The 15,460-nt window shown below is 41.3% G+C and overlaps 1 protein-coding gene across 5 annotated transcripts in view; it reads left to right on the top strand.

Moving 5' to 3' along the window:
* The first annotated feature begins 2,805 nt into the window (after positions 1 to 2,805).
* The window catches only part of CHD6 (chromodomain helicase DNA binding protein 6), a 225,131-nt gene continuing 212,476 nt past the window's right edge, over positions 2,806 to 15,460 (top strand). For 4 of the 5 annotated variants that reach the window (XM_079126884.1, XM_079126885.1, XM_079126886.1 and 1 more), the window contains exon 1: positions 2,806 to 2,956. The gene's annotated coding sequence lies outside the window, so the exon portion shown is untranslated. The remainder of the gene's footprint in view (positions 2,957 to 15,460) is intronic. The other variant, XM_079126883.1, reaches the window with a different exon arrangement.

The following is a 15,460-nucleotide window of genomic DNA, read 5'->3' as shown; positions in this document are numbered from 1 at the left end:
CTAGGTACGAATAACTGGGATGACTCTTATCCAATGAGAGATGAGCTGGTAGATAGATTTCCTTTCCCCTCCCAAAGGCAAATTCTGAGACTCATTTTCTATGACTTCTCAGAGGATGGTCACTAGAGCAGAAGCAATCAGGCACACTTAATAACCATCCCGTATTGGCTTTTCTTCCCTACCTTACACTTTTGCTGCACTCCTGCACTACAAAATCTGGCTCTGTTTCTGGACAACCCAGAACCCAGCAAAAAGCAAATTCGCTGCCTCTGTTTCCCCTCCAGGGGCCTCTCCTGAGGTCCCTAGCTACTACTGAAGTGCTTGAAGAGTCAGATTCCACCAACTCCTGAGTTCTGCAAGTTCTTTCAAGGTCAATCCTGCATCCTCTCCCCAACATGGCCTCAGACCTTCCTTGGCTTGTGCCTGTCCTGCTCCATTGTGAATCCATTTGTACTCCTTGTTTGGTGACCTAACATCATGTCTCTGTATGTTTAACTGCTCTTGTGCTGCTGACTTCTCGATGTTTGAGAACAGCAATTACTGACAAGTTGATCTTCTCCCCCCTGTTCCCATGCCTCCCCAGACTCTGCCTTGGTACATACATGCTGCTCCCTGGCTGGAATCCCATTTTCCCTCCACCTCACAGATTAATGCTGCTCCCCACACTTTCTAGAAAGTACATAGACCTGAGCGCCTGGAGCACTGTTGAGAGTTCTAGAACCCTTGATTCTGGTGTTTAGGCTGAAGAGGCTGGAATTACCAGTTGCCTTGTCCTGCTGCAGGTTCTACTTTAGCTGTAGCAGCAAATGGCTTAGGAAGTCAAATAAGCAGTCCCTGTGAAGCTGCAGCAGTGAACTCACCAGTTTGGCAGGATGAGAGATCCTCAGGATCTATGTGGGCACCTTGCCCACAACTAGACTATAAGTTCTTAGAGAATAGGAGTATTTTTTTGGTGGTGGTGGTGGGCTACTGGGGATTGAGCTCAGGGGCACTTAACCACTGAGCCACATTTCCAACCCTATTTTATATTTTATTTAGAGACAGGGTCTCACTTAGTTGCTTAACTCCTTGCCATTGCTGAGGCTGGCTTTGAACTTGGGATCTTCCTGTCTCAGCCTCCAGAGCCGCTGGGATTACAGGCAAGGGTCACCATGCCAGGCAGGACAGGGGTATTGTCTGCCTTGTTTAATACTCTATCCTTGTGTCTAAAACAATATCTGGAATGTAATTGATGATTAATACATATTTGTTTAAGGAAGGGAGAAAGAAGAGGAAGGAAGGGCCGTGACACACCTTGAGTCAAATGAAAAGAAAGGTGTCTGGTGAGGTAGATGGGTGGAATGGAGCTGCTACCAGTTTATTTTCTAACTGGATAAATCTCTGGCGACTGCCAAGAAATGAAGAAGAGAGTTAGGGCCACAGGCTGAAAGCCATAGGAAAACTGGGATTTCAAAGACTAAAAATATTCACTCTGGGGCTGCAGTAAGGCTCTAAATCATTACAGTTACCCTTGACACGCTCAAATCATGTACATCTTAAATGTATCCGACAAACTGCTGTTGGATTCATCCGACTCAGTTCATTCCTGCTTTAATTAAGGCAAAATGAGCATCTGAAGTCAGAATCCAACCAGTTTTTCAGTGGGTTCTGAAGAAACACTCAAGATGAGGCATGCAGGGGGGTGAGGAGGACAGGCAGGCATCTGCTAGGTCCAGGATGGGAGAAGGCAGTAATGAGATGCCACACAGAGTACTCTGGCAGGGCAGGCTCCCCATCCTTCCTTGACTAATTGCTCCTCCCCAGCTCTGGTCTAATTTCCTTCCTTCCTCCATGTATTTTCTTTATGGCATTTATCTCTACCTGACCCTTATATTTATTTATTGTCTTTCTTTCGCCTATTCTGTGAGAGCAAGGGCTTTGTCCTATCGACCGTCGTATCCTCTTAGATCAGTGTCTGGTATTTAGTGGGCACTTAAAAATTAGCTGCTAACGAACGAATTAAGGAATATAACAATTACTTGAATCTGTGCCATATGCTGGGCCTGTCCTTGAGGATGCTATAAGGATGATAGCAGAGATAGGCCCGAAAATAAATATACCATGGCTCGACACCAGATTTTACGGAGGTATAGCCAAAGCGCTGCAGATTCCCCGGGGCTGAAAAACTCCCGGAGTGTGCAGGACCCCGGGAAGAAGCACGCTGTGTGACAGGGAGCCAAGCGGAACGACAGGAGATGCGGGCTGGAGACGATCGACCCGGCTCCTCTCTTTGCTTGGCCTCTCAGCATCTTTTTTTCTGACCCGCGGGTTCCGAGCCTCTTCTAGCTTCTGTCTGCGCTACCTGGGCCCCCGCAGAACACCTCTGTCGCGGATTCCCAGCCACATCCTCTCCCATCCCCGCAGAAGCCAGCCCCGGGTCTTCCAGATTGCTCGCCCGCTACCTGCGAGACCTCCACCTGCGTGCTCAACCCCCGCCCCCGCCAGCTCCAGCTCCCGCGCGTGCCCCACGTCCCCGCCCCCTGCCTGTGGTCTGCGGCGTGCAGGACCCCGCCCCGCCCCCTCCGCCCGCGGGACCCCGGCCCCGCCCCGCCCCCGTGGCCCCGCCGCTCCGTCCCGGGGGGCGGGGCCGCGCGCAGCGGCGTCTCCAAGGCTGGGGGCTCGAGGCGGGGGGCGGGGCGGCCCCGGCGTGGGCCAATCAGCGCCGCGATCACATCCATGCAAATACGAGCACAATGGAGCGAGCCCATCACTCGCCTCTGCAAGCAAGCTTGAAATGGGCTTTCGTCTGAGCGGCAGCCGATCTGACCAATAACTCTGTGTTTTGGGCTGGCGAAGCCCAATGGTGCGGCAGAGGAGGCGGGCCCAAGCTGGGTTAGGGTGTCCTTGCAGGGTGTCTGAGCTAAACTTCACCAAATAATAGCTGTTTGTATTTTGGCTGCTGCAGGAGCCATTTTAGGTAAGTTCTTCTCTTAACTTTTTATTTTCTTCTCCGGCCTCGGCGGACTGGCCTTGTTCGCGGGCCCCCGGCCCCGCCCCGCTAGCCGGGCTGGGGTGCCCCTATGAATGGAGCCGGGATGAGGGGCTGCGGCGGCGCCCAGGCCCGGTCGGGCGGGGGTCCGAGCGGGGCCGGCGGGCGAGCGGCCTGGCGGAGGGCAGGCTGCGGCCCGAGGCCTGAGGCGAAGGGCCGGCCTCCGTCGCGCCCGGCTCCCGCTGGCACTCGGGCCGCGCTCCGGCCGGGCGGCCGTCCTTGGGAGTGCGCCGCCTTGGGCCACGCGCAGGGGCGGGGGTCCGGGAGACCCTGGCCGCGGGCCTCGGGGCGGGGCGTAGGGAGGCCCCCCGGGGCGGGCACCGAGGGACCCCCGGACGCCTGGGAGGGCCGGGGTGACCGCTGTTCCCGCCGCCACCCCCGCGGAGAAGTTGCTCGGTTCGCGTCCTGCGTCTGTTTGCAGGGGTGGAGGAGGGTGGGCTGGTGCCAGGCTGCTGCTCCGGGAGGGGGCGGGGGCCCCTGCGTGTCCTCGGATCGCGCACCCTTCCCGCCCCCTTCTTACGCACTAGCGCGCACTCGCCCCGAAAATTGGAGACCTAGAGGGGTCCAGAAACCCCGCTGCCAAGTTTTGTGCACTGTTAGATTACATGTTTGAGCTTGAAAATAAAAAGAAAAATTTGTTCCCTTCAGGGTATTTATTTTCTTGGCTCTTGAGAAGTAACGGAGTCCGCTGTTTGCAAATTTCCAGGGACATGCCTGTCAGATGTGCAGAGGGTTGGCAGCTTCTTGCTTTTTTAAAAGATGTTATTAGGAAATCCCCGCACTAGTGAGATAATTGAAATTTGAGTTTGTTTGCAGCTTCAGTTTTATTTGATCCAATTAAAAATGCATAAGCAGTCACTTTATATTTGTGTGCATAGAGTATTCCTAGTTTTAGTTATGACTAATATGACTGTGGTTTCACTACTGTGGGATCTAATAAGGCAGTATAATTCAATTTTGAGCTTGTAGGCCCGTGTTCTCCAAATTAGGGTTTATGGACCATTAGTAATCTGGCCAAGGTTTCTAGTGAATCCTTGGCTTCTCTGAGCATCTTTCTCTGGGGCTGTGTGCCTTATTCTCCATCCCTTGAAAACTGTTCATTTCTGGTGTAATAGATCCATGAACAGAGAAAAAAATTTATTTTAAAGATTTGTAATTTTCAGGTGTCTGGAATTATCTTGCCTTGTATTTGATTATTGTCTCGTAAATGGTATGTAAGAATACCATCCCACTAGGCCCCAAATTTCGGCATATTTCATGGGGACCTGCATGTAGCCTTTGGAAAAGTCTGAACAGAGACTACTCTGCTGTGTTCCCAAGGCTAATTGTGAGCATTTTGACTTCTGGGGGGTCTGTCTCATCATTGGGTATGGCATTGTAGTTTGACTGGAAGCCAGATTGGAAGATCGGATTGGCAACCTCAGAGAGAGGGTTTTGTGAACTTGTGGCTTTCTGGCAGCAGAAAGCAGGCTTGAGATTTGTGTATGATAAAATGATTAGACATGAATTGTAAAGTAACATGGTTTGTGCCAACCAAAGCAGGTGGTTTCATGTAAGCAATCACTTTAACCTAAGGCCTGGGAAAATGTGTGGTGAGATTACTAATTTTGGAGTTCTGTCTGTCCAGGCAGATTTCATAGGTGGATTAAGATTCTTTTTGTATTTAAATTTTTTTCTTGATTAATGGACTGTTGAAAGCTAACCTGTACACATCCCCCCCATTCTGTTTTTATTAGCTTTGAAATTTCCTACATAGTAACATAACTGTGATGCTGTTCTTGGTGTTGTCTCTCCATGGGCAGAGTAGATCTCTTGTGAAATTAGAGTTGTGACTGTCCATGGGCAGAGTAGATCTCTTGTGAAATTAGAGTTGTGTCTAAGTGTGGAGTTACAGTTTCCCTGGAGTCACACTTTTAATCTGTAGTTACTTCTTTGCTTTTCACATTTAGCTCTTCTGTTATAGCACACAATATCTTTCAATATGATCACTTTTGCCACAACTTTTAAATATTCCTATCTTTATGAATATTTTTGTAATTTATTATTAGTATAGTTGGAGGTTCTCTATGCTTGTCAGTATATTACTTCAGGCAGAACCACAGAGTTGAAGGACCAGTTAGAAGTGAAGTGGGAGAATCAGAACTAACCCTGCTGCAATTTTCTGGAAGATCCTTTGGCAGTTAGTTTTTGTATTATGGATGTCCTTTTCATATGATGATTTCAAATACTAAAGAAAATCTGAAGCAGAATTATCGCTTTAGAAACCACATCTTGTTTGTAAATTTGCCAATTTAGTATTGCAGGAAGCTATTCAGAAATAATAAGCCCTGGGGCTACTGTGTCTTGGAGATCTCTTTGGTTTGTAGAAGTTTCAAAGAAATTTTTGGTTTTCTTGGAAGTACAGACTAGTCCCAAGCAAGGCTTGTGGTTATGTCTTCCTGTGTTAAAACTGTGAGGTTCTGCAGTACAGGCTTCATTCTTTCTGTGAGTGCCTGTTTTTCAACTTTCATGGGAAGATTTTGAGTCACACATAGATTATTTTTGAATAGGTTTTAGGATTCGAAGTTTCTATATGCAAAAATACCTTTGGTAGGACAATGACAATATCCAAATAAACTGAGGAAATTGTGTTCTTACTCTTTCCTTTCCTGAAGTATCACAAATCTTAAAATTTTTTTTTTTTTTTTAAACAGATATCACTTTTTAAAGTTTTAGTTTAATCCAAGTGAAAAGCCGCAGAGAATTTCATGGGACTGCCTGCATTCACTTGTTCCAGGTTATTATATTGAAAACTCTTTGAAATACATAATAGCTAGGGCTTAGGTATCTGTTCCCTAGAGAACATTTTTGTTTGCAACGGAATGTGACATACTTGTGAGAGGAGCAAAAAGAACTAGCATTGATTGAATACCTGGTGTATATCCAGCACTCCACCATATACTGGGGCTACGGAGATGAAAGTTTCCCCGCTTTGATAGCCACTTCATGAAGCTGGACTGCAGCTCAGAGAAATGAATTAACTTATTCAAGGCCATAAAAGCTAGAAAGTGATAGAGCCAGAGTTTGAACTCACCATCTGGTTCCAAAGCACATTTTATTTCACCAGAACTCACTCTCCAAAGATTCCTTTAAAAGTTTGAGTGTGCTGTCATGTTTCAGTAGAGTGGCGCTGCTAAACTAACACACGTTTCCTATATTCTCCTGTACACGTGTCCGTTTGTAGTTTTCCACTTCAGGAATTTGTCACTGAAGAGGGGCATTCAAATGCAGTGAGGGCACCCTTCCCCTCTTCTCTCAGTATAGTGCACTTAGGAGTTTAGGCTTAGCCTGGTGCATAATAACCATGAAGTGCAGAGAGAGAATGCAGTCACTTTTTCCTTGCCAAAATGTTCTTTTCTTTCGTTCCTGTTGTGGAGGCGTTGATACCCTCATGAGAAATTGTTACTTCCATAAAAGTCCTGAAGGTAGTAAAATGAAGTTTTTTTAAAATATCCATCCCTGTTCCATTTCTAAATGAAATCATTTGCATAAAATCCAGAGAAAAATGTTTACTTTTGCCTGAATTACCTGTATTTGTTGGGTTTTGTACTCTATTATGGTGATTATGTATATCCTCTTACTTTTATTCTTTAGGTGGTATGCCATCATTGTTCTGTACTGGGACTTTAATCTTTGATGCTGTATATGACCTAACTTAAGTAGCTCCTATTTTGTGGAATCAGGATTTTATTTTTCAATTAAGGAACTTTTTTTCTTTATAGTCATAAGAAAGGACAGTAAAACTTTTAGTAAGAAAAACCTGATTTTTAACAGGTTCTTATGGTACTTTTATTTGCTAATTATTTCAGAAGAACTTAATATACTAAGACAGTACTTGAAAATTTGAGGATAACTGGAAAGTAGAACTTAAGGTAACCTGAGGATGTGAATGCAAACACACATAGAAAGTGATGAATATTTGAATTTTCTAAATAAGTGAAAGGAGATTTCCTTTTTTTTGATCCTTAAGATTCTTGAAGGGGTGTTCATTGATCTAATTTTATGGATCCATTATATGATTTTTAATCAAGTTGTTAAAACTTAAGTCTAATTTGCATTTTCTTGTACACTCTGTGACCTGAGTATCCTGTTCCGGGAATTTTTTTTTGAATTCCACAATTGTTTTTATTCAGAAGGCCAGGCTTCAGGTTAAAAGAAGGTCTAACTACTGTGGTAACACTTAACTGTTTGTTTCTACCCAGATAGATTGAGACTTTTTATTCTGGGGCTCACAGACCCCTAGGGAGTCTTTAGTTGGGCCACTGAATGCAGCAAAATAGTATGCAAAAGTATGTTTATTATTATGTTTTCATAGGCAGAGAATTCATTGCCTTTTGTGATTCTCAAACCATTCTTCTACTCCTGTTCTTTTCCATCCATTTGTGGTGAGGTGAGATGGGAATTAAGGATCATTGGTTTAGGCCATGCCAAAACAGTTGTTTCGCAGGAGCAGAATCTTCTGTCTGGAGGCTAACTTCTTTGGGCCTTTTTGCCCTTTAGCACATCGTGCAGTCTTAGCCTCTGGCAGTTGACTTGGGCTTGGTGAAGCATGCCTGCATCCTTCTGGGCAGCATCCAGGTATTCCTGGGATCATCCCCAGAATTCTTCCCTCCCTATGGTTTTATGGAAGCTGTTGCACATCCTTGCCACCTCATAAGAGTTAAAGGTTGGAGTGGGAAGTATGGGACAATTGCAAGGCAGTTTTAGAGAGTCCTGGGCCTCTAGGTTTCAGCCATCTGCTTCTGCAGATAGTATTGAAGGGATGGCTGTGACAAACTCTTGTAACATTTTCTTGCTTTGAATACTAGTACTTACTCATTCTGTTATTGCTTCGTTCAATACATTAGGAAGGAAAAGATCTTCTTTCTTATATTGGAGTGGAATAATTAACAAGAATTCCTATTTCTCAGACGTTTACGAGATACCTTGCAACTTTTATTATTGAGAGGAGTTTTTCTTAAAATAATGTCTAGTTGAACATTATTTTACAAAGAACATGCATATATATCAAGTTCCATTAAATCAGGTATTACCATAGAGATAGTATCTCATTAAAGTTCTCAGGGCCTAATTTAATGATTTACTGAAATTAAAACAAATTGATAAATTTCTAGAGCAACAAGAACATCCTAATATTGCAGCTCTAGGAGGGTGACTGAACTTAAAGTTATCCTGGTGATTTTTCTTACAGAAGTACATTTGTTGGACCAACCCAGAAGTTGAATAGACGAATCAGTTTATTTGGTTTGATTTGTAGATTAGGGAAAATACCTTAGCTTTAGGCAGTTTGGTGCAGGGCACTGACTCTGGTTTGTTCTTTCCTTGAGTGTACAGGAGTAAAGAAATGTACCTGGGCTGTTTGCTTTGGGTTCAAGAAAAATCATCAGTATTCTCAGAAATCCTTTGAAGGCTTGTGTTTGGCAGGCTAGGTTCAGATCATAGATTTTATTTATTGAAAGAAATTTTACATAACACAGAGACTTTATTATTTTTCATTGTATATTTTGGCTTAACCATTTTTGCAGTGTTAGTCTAAATTCAATTAGGGTTCACATGAAAAGGTTAAGCTGTCGTTATTGTGGATTGTGGGACAGAATCAGATCGCATTATAAATGATGACACCATCAGATTGCTTCTTTAAGCAAACCTGGTATAGTGTTTCTTTATGGGACTTAGGGATGTACTGCCTAATGGAATTAACAGTTTTGCCTTGAATTGTAAAAATATGTTGAAGTGATAGAGGACATAAAAGAGATTGTTAATGACAAACTTCAGAAAGATGATTGTAAAAATGTAAAATAAGACTTTCTAGATCAGGCTATTCCAAATAGTTCATAGTTTCATGCAGGTCTGTGAACTGTTAGGTCTCTGCAGACTTTATAGGAGCATGTGGATGCTCTTATAGCAGTTTGCTAGAAAAATGATTTGGGAATTGAAACAAATAAAAAACATTAGTTTATTTTGTCTTTTGTTTTTTCCTAGTAATCTATTTTTATGCTGTTTTATAAATGATGGGTTGGAAAAGAACAAAAACGAAAACTAGTCTTTTACCATAGAAAGAGCAGTACCTAGAATGATGGGCAATATAAGCATTACCTTGGAACTTGTGATGCAAGTCCTAATGAAATGGACTACCTGGGTTGAAGTCCCAGGAATCTGTGTTTTAACAAGCTGTTAAAGTTTGAGTGAAAGCATGTTGAAGTTTGAAGAAACATTGTTCTAGACCAGCACTGTCAAGTAGAACTTTCTGCTGTGATGGAAATGTCCTGTATCTCCTGTATCTGCAAGGTAGCTACTAGTCACATACAGCTTTTGAACCCTTAAAATGTGGTTAGTATGACTGAAGGAAAGAAATTTAAATTGCATTTGATATTAGTCAATTTAAACTCAAATGGTCACACATGGCTGGTGGCACTGGTATTGGACAGCAGCTCTAGACCCTTTAGTTTGAACTTCCTTTGGAGCAGTAGTTGATTTTTTTTTTTTTTTTCCCCTTCATCTGTGAAGGAAAATATAATATGGAACAAGACTGCCCTTCAGCCTGAAATGAGACTAAGCAAGTCATATAATTAAACTTGACACTGTTTACCCTTTTATATTTACCTATTTATTTTTATCTGGAAGTTGACTTGAATGTTCAGAAAATAGTAGGATCAGAAAATAAGTTTGGCTGTGTCTCAAAGCCAGTGAGTACTTATGACCCTTCACATCTATGGCTAACATGCATGGTATCTTCCAGTGTGGCTTCAGAAACTTTCTTGTAAAGATTCAGATGCAGTACTAAAGTTCTCCAGTTTTCATTAGAAATAATGCTCGTTAAAAGGGTTCTTATTACTTTAGGTTGTGGAGATTTTTACTGTAAAATATTTCAGGTGAATCTGTTAGTGGACTTACAGGATGATTTTGCAGTGTTTAAAGGGAATTCCTTTTTTTATGACATTCTCTAATGCTCTCCTGAGAGACTGAGTCTTTTCTTCTGTCCCCTTTCTATATAATTAAGAGTTAATTTGATAAAAGGTGGGATTTCTTTTGCTCATTCAGAGTTACATATGGTTCTTCTCCCTTCTCCATCTGCTTGTATGTCAATTTTTTTTTTTTTTTTGGTACCAGGGATTAAACTCAGGGGTACTTGACCACTGAGCCACATCCCCAGCCCTATTTGTATTTTATTTAAAGACAGGGTCTCACTGAGTTGCTTAGCACCTCAACTTTTGCTGAGACAGGCTTTGAACTCAGGATCCTCCTCCTCAGCCTTCCCACCCGCTGAGATTACAGGTGTAGGCCACTCTGTGCCTGACTTGTACGTCAATTTTTAAGGTCCCCCAAAAACAAGGATAGCGTTGATTCTAGTATATTCGTCAATATTCATTGCAGAATTAGAAATTATGTTGTCATTGACAAGTGGATGGAATTTGGCTGTAGAAGTTAAGTGAAGGTCCACATGTAGAATTATACCTTTTTAAAACGCTGTTCAGTCATAATACAATGAGCCTAATCAGATAGCAGTGTTATTAAACATATTTGCTGGATTTGAGGCTTTCAAGAAGGAAATTATTGGGCATTTAGGCAGTGACTCTTAAAAGAATGAGAGATAGTGAGTGGTGATGGGTGCAATTTACAGGCTTAGAATGTTAGAATCAGAAGGTTCTTTAAAGATTATGACTGGAGTTGCCAACTTAGCAAAATTTAATGCTGCAGTATTTGTTTTGGCTATGACATGAGTTAATGCTGTATTGTCTTTCATTGGTATTTATTATAAATCAACTCTTTTCTCACTCTCAGGGTTCAGTGAGTGAAGATGTGGTAGGTTGTCTGGGCAGGGGCTTCTGTTTAGCTGAAAATGGCATGAATATCACTGATTGGAGGCTTGACATTTTGTAACCTCTGTTTTGGGCTTCTTTGTTTAACTTTCTCCAAAGGGTTTCAAGTTCTAGATCTTTGGGCATGTGATTTGAATCCTTGATATGGGGTCTTTAAAAAATTAGAAAACCCATCTGTTGGAATTGAGTTCTGATAGTTTGACAGATCCCAAACTTAAGTTTGGAGGTTCCTTGCTTGGTGGTTGTTCTGTCGCTGCTGGTTACTGGAATGTTGAGATCTTAGTGAAAAACAGTGATTTTTTTAAGCCATACACAAATACCAGTCTCCATATTTGCCCATAATAGTCATTCTCTGTCCACTCTTATCTTCTCTATTTGCAGTGTTTCATACTAGCTGGCCTTTTCTCTGGGTATTCTTGACTCGGTTGCATGTTGACTTTTTGTTTGTTTGTTTGTTTGTTTATTTATTTATTTTGAGACAGGATCTTGCTTAGTTGCTTAGTCTGGCCTTGGTCTCATGATCTTTCTACCTCAACCCCCCGAGCAGCTGGGGATTACATGTGTGCCGTGGCTCCCTGCATGTTCACTCCCCTGGACCCATACTGGGGCTTGAACCCAAGGGTGCTTAGCCATTGAATCACAACCCCAGCCCTTTTTTTGTATTTTTTAATGTAGAAACAGAGTCTTGCTGAGTTGCTTAGGGCCTTGCTGAGTTGCTGAGGCTGGCTTTGAACTTGCAATCCTCCTGCCTCAACTTCCTGAGCCATTGGGATTATAGGTTGCATGTTTATTTTTGAGTTCTGTTGCTACTGTTATTGGTGTGGTTGAGGCAGTTATTCTAGTTTAAGATTTATGAATTACCAGATCTTACAAATGTTGACATCACAATTAGATTCTCCTTAAGTAAAGCTTCCTTTTCTTGAATGTGGAAGAGTAGAGTAGGAAGTTACTTCTGAGGACATCTGGTCTGTTCTCTTCATGTGATGAATGATGGAAACGGGCCTTGTCATGTAAATATTTTGTGAAGCTACAGAGCTGATCTATGGCCAACTCATGATTAAATCAATTCTTGTTTTGTTGTTTAGGATTTCTTCCCTAACCTTCAAGTGCTAGGGGTCTTGAAAAGTCACATAGAAGAATTTCCCTTAAGGTTTTATGGGGGAAAGCATGGGGAAGAAGTGCTCTGAAATTAGGAGTGAATCTTTGAAAAACTGCATAATTTTAAAATGTTCTTTAAAACAGTGCAAATATTATCAACAAAATTTTATTTGTCTTAAATGAGTAAGAATGAGTGGATTTATTTTGGTAAACTTTTACTATTTACTGGAAACATTTTGGTCAAATTCTTGTTAGATTATTTTGATAATTCTTGTTTACTGTGTTTTGCTTACTAGAAACTTTGGCATCTCCCTTATATCATGATGAGATACTTACACACTCACCTTTGCTTTGTTGCAAGTAATGTGCATGATAAGATTTTTTTCTCATCTGCTTATTCAGTTATTTACTTTTATGACTTGGGGTTATTAGAATAGGTTCCAGACCCCTCAGTAATCATGGTGATAATAATAACTATCAATTACTGAGTGCTTACTCTGTGCCAGATGTGGGTTTAGGTTCTTACATGATATGGTGGTTGTTTGGACTTTTCACCAGTCTTCTGATTCTCTTTCTTCTGGACACATGGTGGAATTGCACTTCTGTTACCTTGAAGTTAGACATGGCTATGTGACATGCTTTGGATATTGACCTTTGAATGGAAGTGATGTGTGTCACTTCTAAGCAGGTACTTTTGAAAGAAATATGCAGTGGTTTCATAGCAAAAAGGCATTTACTTTAAAGCCACTAAGTTTTTAAACTAGAGGTTTTTTTTTTTTTTTTTTGTTAATGCAGCATAACCAACCTCATCCTGATTAATACACATGAATTATTATCATGGATCTTCATGAATAATGCCCATTAGCCCATTGTTATTTCCGATGAGGAAACCGAGGTACAGAGATGGAGATATTTGTTTACAGACACAGAACTGGTCACCAGGTGGTTTGACTCTTGGATCTTGAATTCTTAAGCACCACAGCGTCCTGCCTTTTCTTGTATGCTACTGTCTCACTACCCACTATTATATATACAATATGGGCTCTGTCCATGGCACCTCCATGTGAAAGCTTACATTTCCCTTCTGTTCTGTCCCTTCTTACAAGTTCTTCTAAAGTTCCAGGGGTGCTTCTTACCGAATTTCTTTTTCTTGGTATCATACTGTAAAAACCTCTATTTCTATTTTTGCAATCAGTTATCTACTTCTACTGTGTTCTGAAATTCCACCTTTTTTGACATAAGGATGGTTTCTTGCCTTAATTAGCTATCTTTCACATTTCTAATAATTTGGAAGTAAATTTCTCAGAAGACCATGATTAACTTTATTAATAGGGTGGCGGCCCAACAGTCAGTAAGCAGTCATTATAGCATAGTGGAGAAGGGCATGGATTCTGTAGTCATACTACCTGGATTCAAATCCTAGTCTGCCACTTACTGGCTATGTGATCCTCCTGGGGCCTCAGTTTCCTCATCTAAAGTAGGAATAATGTGTCATAATCGTTTTGAGCAAAAGAGTTAATTTATGTCAAACCTTGGAACAGTACCTGGTGTTGTAAGCATAAGTGTTATAATTTTTAAAAATAGGAAATCACTGGGTATGGTGTCGCATGCCTATAATCCCAGCAATTTGGGGGGCTGAGGCAGGAGGATCACAGATTCAAAGCCAGGTTCAGCAACTTAGCAAGGTCCTAAGCAACTTAGTGAGACCCTGACTCAAAAAAAAAAAAAAAAAAAAAAAAAAAAGACTGGGGATGTACCTCAGTGTTAAAGCAACCCAGGTTAAATCTCCAGTATGAAAAAATAAATAGATAAAAATTTAAAAATAAATAAAAATGTAAGTGCCCTTGTTCCACACAATCAAATCAGCTTCTCTGGAGGAGGTACCCAGTTATTTGATTGTAACTTCCCAGGGAATTCCATTTTTGTGGCCAAGTTTGAGAACTATTGGTGTAGAGGGTCCTACCAATAGAGTAATGAATTAGGAGGCTATTGTGATGGCCTGGCTAAGAGCCAAAATAAGGAAAGACAACCAGCCATTATTATTATTTAATTTTTTGTATGGTTGATTTCTCCAACAAAATTAAAGCCCCCGCAGGTGCAAGGTTCATTCTTTGTACTTTGAATTCCTGATAGAGATTTGTACATAGGAGGTTCTCAATAAATTCTTGCCTTCAGTAAAGTCAGTTTTCCTTTATTCAGATACTCATATTGAGTACTTAGGACATTTCTATTTTCTTTACTTTTCTCTTTTATTATTAAGTAAAATCTCCCTTGGGGATGAGAGTGGATGGAAATGAAACTTTTTGGCCAGTTTTAATCAGAACTATGAGATTAAAGTTAAAATGCATGAATTAAAACAGTAAGTCTTATATGGATTTGGTTTGTCCATACTATGTGTACTAGTACAAATAGGTAAGTTTACCTTTAACTTTTGGCATTTGTGTCAAACCCATTAGTACTAGTACAACTTTTCAAAATAAAGAATCCAGGTAAATATATTTCTCCATTTTGTAATTTGAAAAATATCATACATATAGTACCGTAAATAACCATCCCCTCTTTACCTCAATTCAAGTTATTAACATTTAGTCAACTTTGCTTTTTAACACTCTCTCAACCCTTTTTTTTTTTTTTGCTATATACCATTTGAGATACTTCATTCCTAAAGATTTTACATATTTGTCCTAAGTCATTCTACATAAATACAGTGTATCACTCATAATGTTTAAATTTTTCTCATATAGATGCTTTTTATAACCCATTTTCTATTCACCCATTAGAATCCAGTCAAGTAGTTTGCATTAAATCAAGTTACCATGTGTCCTTACCTTTCAGCATTGATTAATTTGATCTGTTAGTCACAGGATTTCAGGAATTGAAATGGAAACACTGAGAATGATGTGGCTCAGCTTCCTGGTCCTCCTCTGCTTGCTTTCTTCCATGCTCCCCACCATAGGCCTGGGATCAGCCTTATATACACTTGCTGTTTTCAAGTAGAACATCCAGTGCACACCTTTTTTTCATGCCTTGCTGAGGCTAAGAGAGGTTTTGTCCTGACAGTTACTTTCCATCCTAGAATTAAAACTATTAGATCACTCCAGTGCTTTAGTTAAGACAATGTTATAGAGTTCATGAGACTTTGGGAGCAAATTTTCAGAGCTCTTAATTCATCTGGAACATTAGGAGTTAGGAGTTTTCTGTTCTTTCTTTCTTTCTTTTCTATTTTTTTTTTTTTTTTTTTTGGTACCAGGGATTGAACTCAGGGTCACTTAACCATTGAGCCACATCCCCAGCCCTTTTTTGTATTTTATTTAGAGACAAGGGTCTTACTGAGTTGCTTAGTGCCTTGCCATCGCTGAGGCTGGTTTGAACCCGTGATCCTCCTCCTGCCTCAGCCTAACCCTTGAGCCTCTGGGGATAACAGGCATGCGCCACCTCACCCGGCAGCTTTCTGCTGTTTCTTGAGGACCACTGA

The sequence above is a fragment of the Sciurus vulgaris genome (genome assembly GCF_902686455.1).
Source record: "Sciurus vulgaris genome assembly, chromosome: 2".
Classification (NCBI taxonomy): Eukaryota; Metazoa; Chordata; class Mammalia; order Rodentia; family Sciuridae; genus Sciurus; species Sciurus vulgaris.
Note: the sequence above shows the minus strand (reverse complement) of the source record. Positions and strands in the feature narration are given on the sequence as shown.